Genomic DNA, 5984 nt, shown 5'->3' with positions numbered 1-5984 from the left:
GTTCCTCAACTGACAAGTGGATAATGAAAATGTGGTTCATTTATATGATGGAGTTTTACTCAGCAGTAAAGAAAGATGAAATCATGAAATCTGCAGGTAAATGGATGGAACTAGAAACTGTTATACTAAAAAAAGTAACACAGACTCAGAAAAAATAACAACAAAAAAAAACCAACATATGTTCTCCCTCATATGTGGATCCTAGCACCAAATCCTTGTGAGTATGTATACAGACATAACTGCAGGAACAAGGATAATGAAAAGGAGCCAGGGAGGTAAAGGAAAAGAAAGAATCTGAACAAGAAGAGCAGTAGGAAACAGGCCTTAATAAGGGAGCTATGGATAAAAATGGGGTTATTGGGGAGGGAAGGTTATACAAGGAACCTAGGGGATAAAGGGAAAGAAGAAGCTCAAGGGAGCTGGGACCATAGGAGAAGGGTATTATTAAGGGAGAAATGGGAAAAATGGGGGCACCTTAAATGGGGAAACCATGGTGGAAGGGCTAGACAATACAAGAGATAAATAATGCCTTCCTCATTTTAAAAATCCAGAAAACCGTATTAATCCAACAATCTATTGACAAATTATACATACAGCTAGATCAAAGAATGTAATATATGTCTAGGCAAGGTTTATCTGAGAGCGTTTGGTCTTTGCCCAGCTTTATCTACATGGCACATGGTAATTAAAAGTACCACACCTTCTTGGACGTTTAACAGCCATACTATGAGGCCTATACTAATTTGGACAGAGGGACATAAAGGACAGTTTTTGCTCCTTTCCCTCCTAGGTCGACTAAGTTCCAGGGGACTATGAGCATCTCTCAAAATGTCCTATAACTGTGGTGAGTCACCTGTCCTCTTGATCAAGGAGGCCATGGAAACCCCACCAGATGGACCTGAACCAGTGTTCAGTCTACAAAGGGGAGGGTCAACACAGAGAAAACATTTCCACCATGCTTCCAAGTGAAGCCAACCATGGTCGAGCAGGACCTCTGACTTATCTTCACATAGACGGAACTGGTAAAAGAATGGAGCCAGGGGCTCCTCCCAAGCCCATGTGACCCCTGAAGAACAGATCCTCAAATGACCTTAAGAGTAAAAATAAATTGGTTTATCTGGGCCAATTGTAGGGTCTTAAACACCCCAAAGGAAAGTATAACCAAAGATTAATGGGGTCAATACAATTTTAAGAGTCCATATGTATAGCTAAAGGCTACATAACAAGAAACAATGCCAGACAGGAGATACCTTCCTTTGAGTTATTGGCCAGGATGGCCCAAAAGACTCCCAGACAGTAACTCAGCATAAAACTGGGAAAATGAACAGCAGACCCCAATCTTATCTAAAGGAATATTGACAACTGATTGTTGCTAGATAAGGAACAGTTGATCTTTCTAAAACAAGATCTCTAGATAGGCTGACTAGATTCAGCAGATGGACAAGCACTGGCAAACAGCTGGGGGCGCCGACAACACAGTGGACAGTAACAGGGATGACAGAGTATATGGGCTCCAGTGGGGGGTGGCTATGGGAGGGTGCCATTTGGGAAGTGGGTATATAGACAAATAAGACTGTATGGTATGTACTGTATGATATACACACAAAAACATCAACAAATTAAAGAAAAAGGCATATTTGAGGAAGAAGCATAAAAATTTACTTCATGTTAATTAGTAGAGGTGATAAACATTACCAGTGAAATCTACCTGATGACTTTATATCCATACTCAGGTGCCAAGGATCTGAGTGTAACTGGACTATGTCTAGTAATAAGCAGATACATAGAGATTAAAGACACATGTGCAAACATTTAAGCATTAGTAGCATTAAAAATGTAGGAAACAAGCTGGGCGTGGTGGCGCATGCCTGTAGTCCCAGCACTTGGGAGGCAGGGGCAGGCGGATCTCTGTGAGTTCAAGGCCAGCCTGGTCTACATAGTGAGTTCCAGGACAGCTGAGGCTTATAGAGAGACCCTGCTTCAAAAAAGTAGGAAACAGTGTATTTTAAAATGAAATGGAGATGATCTTCAAAGGGTAAAATCTCATTCAATTTTATTTCTTACAGGGTTTATACTGAGTTCAATATTGTATAACTGTATTAATTGAACTGTGAACCTAAAAATTTACAGTCACTTTTGAAAGAGAAGTATCCATGCCCTGGAAATTGTTACTGAATATGTTAAAGTGGTAATGAAATGCTTCTTCTAATCATGTGGTTATTAAATAAAAATATAAATAAACAAGTAAAAAAAAGAAAAAAATAGTGCTTTTAGAAAACTTAAAAAAAAAAAAAAATTAAAAACCTGAGCCAGGTATGGTGGCCCACACCTTTTGTCCCAGCACTCGGGAGGCAGAGGCAGGCAGATCCCTGTGAGTTAGAGGCCAGCCTGGTCTACATAGTGAGTTCCAGGTCAACTGGGCCTACAGGGAGGCCCAGTTCCAAAGGCTAAAAATGTCAAAAGTATTTGGGAGCTTAGATGCTTGTTTCTTGTACTTTATCACTGTGGGTCAAGCGTTCTTGAAAAGATCAAAAGGAAAAAAAACTGAAAACCTGGGCTGGTGAGATGGCTCAGTGGGTAAAGGCACTTGCAGCACAAGCCTGATGACCTGAGTTCAATATCCAGAACCCGTGGTGGAAGGAGAGAACTGACTCCTGAAAGTTGTCCTCTGATTTCCAGATGTGTGCTGTGGCCTGCTCTCTGTCCTCTGTCTCTCTGTCTCTGTCTCTCTCTGTCTCTGTCTCTCTCTGTCTCTCTCTCTCTGTCTCTCTGTCTCTCTCTCTCTCTCTCTCTCTCTCTCTCTCACACACACACACACACACACACACACACACGCACGCACACAGCTGAAGTTCCTTTTGGTGTACACATGTCCTCTCCCTTCCATCCCTGCTTTGCTGTGTAGTGCTGTGTTAGCCTAACATTCTCCTCCTCCTAACAACCTCTTTGCTCTGCTCTGCTCTTTACTGGAAAGGTTTCCACAGAGGCACTAGTGCACAACTGCTCAGTTCACAGTTTGTGGCACACTGACAATGACAAAAGTCGAGTCACATACTCTATTGACTAAGTCTGTTAGAGTGCTCCAAATGGCTCCAATAGTTTCCTTGACTAACTTCATTATTAATATGTAAATTCAAACAAAAAATAAGTGTATGTTACTAGTGTCCTAGGACACAGAAAAGCATAAGAGCATGTTCCTACTATAACAAGAAAACACTCAATGATTTACAAAATCATACTTTTTTTAATTTGTTGAGGTTTTTTTTTTTTCCTTTTTGGTCTTTTTGAGACAGGGTTTCCCTGTAGCCCCAGCTGGCTTGGAACTCGCTTTGTAGACCAGGCTGGCCTCAAACTCACAGAGATCTACCTGCCTCTGCCTCCTGAGTGCTGGGATTAAAGGCATGCGCTACCATGCCCGGCAATTTATTGAGAATTTTATATATGCACATAAGGTGTTTTGATCAAATCCACGCCCATTCCCTCCCCTCCAACTCCTCCCATATCTCCCCATCACTTTTCTCAGACAACTTCATGTACTTTTTTTTTTTAATGGGGTTTTTTACTACTCTAATATTCTCCCCTCTGAAGAGGTAAGCCTAAAAACTTCTAGGGATTAGATAAAAGCTCCCAAATACTTTTGACATTTTTATCCTTTGGAACAGAGTATGTTGCTAAGGGGACATTTTGACTTTTAGCCAAGAAATTGGTTATTTTTCTGTGGGGTCTTTTTACCGACTGCCTAGCCAATTCCTACATCCTATTCTTATCATGCTATCCTCTGAAGAGGTTACTCAAATTGCTGATAGGGAATCTTCTTATGGAGCCCTTCAGAGATCTGAGCTAACAAGGCAAACAAGGAAACTGAATCACAAACTATGACACGGCCCTGTGAGGCCCTCTAAGTAGGAACAGGGCACAAGGAGAAACTGTTGTTGTCACAGCACAGTTGAAATAGGAAGCTGTCATATCAGCTAAAAGTAAACAGAAATCAGCTAAAAGTGTGGGGTAGCAAGTCACTTTAGAATAGCTGGAGCCACAGACTTTTGTTTTGCACTCTCCTCTCAGTCTCACTAAGTGCCTCCCAGGAAAGACTTAGGGCAGATGAGAGGCCTCTCTGGAGCACATTCAGAAAGGCACAGGACGGCCTCCACCTAAGTCTTTCACACAAGCCTTTTCCAGACTGGAGCTGGACTCACAAACGACAGATCTGGAAAACAGTGAGACAGGGGCTGGGGCTGTCCCTCAGTGGTAGACTGCTTGACCCACAGTGATAAGGGACAAGAAACAAGCATATATCCCTGGAAGAAGAGCAGCAGCAGAGACAGAGGACCCATTCTGAGGCATGGTGTGCAAAGACTACTGAAAGCTGAGGATGAAACAGTATACAGAAAAAAATAACCCTCCTGAACCCCAAATTCCAACCCAAATACCAAGTGCCCCCTGGCTACTACTATAGAAAAGGAAGCCCACTGGGTATTGAAGGTCTAGACATAGCAAAATTCAAAATCTGCTGCACTGCTGCTAAGATGTAACCAACCTTAACATCGATGGATGTTGGCCTCTGCACATAATTACTACTAGGCTAAATCTCTTCTAATGCCCACAATGTGAAGGAGGAGGAAGAGAGAGCTGTGGTGGGGCACACCTATAGTCCTGGCACGGATGAGGCAAAACAAGAAGGGTCGCTGCAAATTTGAGGACAGCCTGGCCTATGTAGCGAGTTCTAAGACAGCTAGAGATACAAAGCCAGACTCTCAAACACCCAAAATAACAACAACAAAAACAAACATACAGAAAAGAACGTACTCTGAAAAGCATGAAAAACAGTAACACAGCCAACTGCCATGAGATAACACGATCAATAGAAATGAATTTTAGAGCTGAGGCAGAGAACTGCACATTCAAGGTCAGCCTGGTCAACTCAGTGAGATCCTGCTTCAAAATTTTAAAAGGCTGGGGATATAGCTTAGTGTAGTGGGCTTGCTTAGCATGTATGAGGAATTGGGTTCAATCCCCAGTACAAAGAGAGAGGTGAGGGGAGGGGAAAGTAAAAGATTGATGATCTAGATATTGGAACTAAAAGGAAGGGTCTTTCAACTATCTCTGATTAAGCCAGGTATGGTAGCACATGCCAGCAATCCAGCCACTTGGGAGGTTAAAGTAGGATAGTTAACACATTTGAAGATAGCCTGGGCTACATAGCAAGATTTCATCTTGAAAACCAAGAGCCGGTATAACTCCAGCTGGTAGAGCCCTTGCCTAGCATGAACAAGACCCTGTAATTCATTCTCCAGCACCTCAGATATTCTCTATTCCTATCTGTCTCTGTCTCTCTGTGTCTCTTTCTCTCTTACACATACACAGACAGAATTATGAGTAATATGTCAAAAGATCTAGTGGAAAAGGTGAATACGATCCAAGTATAGACATGGCTTTCAGCAAAGAAAGCTTAAAGGATAAATGAAAGTAGTCAAACAAATATACTAGAAGTAAAAGGATAATATTACAGTGATACATGGATCAACCCATTTAACAATGCTGCTGTTTCCTTGATACCAAAACCAAATGAACATATTATAAGGAAGTAACAATAGACCAACCTACACACATACATATATGTGTACATACATACATATGAAATATAATTATGTGAATGTAAAACAAAACCATAAAATGTCTAGAATATAGGAGAAAATCTTCATTATCTTGATATATGAAAAAAATCATTTAAAACACTGAAAAAACAAAAAGCTCTCAATTTTGTTCTGAATAGAAAATCTGAAATTAAAAATGATAATTGCGACTACTATCCTCAGGCCTCTTGGGGTAGGTCTATAGTGCAGCTCTCTGCGCCGGGACTCCCTAAGCGACACTCACCCTTCCATCCCCCGCCTCGCCGTTCTATACTCCTAGTTTGGGCCCTGCGCCATTCCTAGTCTCGGGGCCCCAGACACCTGGGGAACCAATACTGCTTCCTGATCCTT

At 41.7% G+C, this 5984-nt stretch overlaps 1 protein-coding gene across 3 annotated transcripts in view; it reads right to left on the bottom strand.

Moving 5' to 3' along the window:
* Nucleotides 1-5984, bottom strand: part of CUNH12orf4 (chromosome unknown C12orf4 homolog) — a 53857-nt gene that overhangs the window by 20993 nt on the left and 26880 nt on the right. The window lies entirely within an intron of this gene.

This window comes from Nannospalax galili, unplaced genomic scaffold (genome assembly GCF_000622305.1).
Source record: "Nannospalax galili isolate Female #2095 unplaced genomic scaffold, S.galili_v1.0 scaffold589, whole genome shotgun sequence".
Lineage (NCBI taxonomy): Eukaryota > Metazoa > Chordata > Mammalia > Rodentia > Spalacidae > Nannospalax > Nannospalax galili.
Note: the sequence above shows the minus strand (reverse complement) of the source record. Positions and strands in the feature narration are given on the sequence as shown.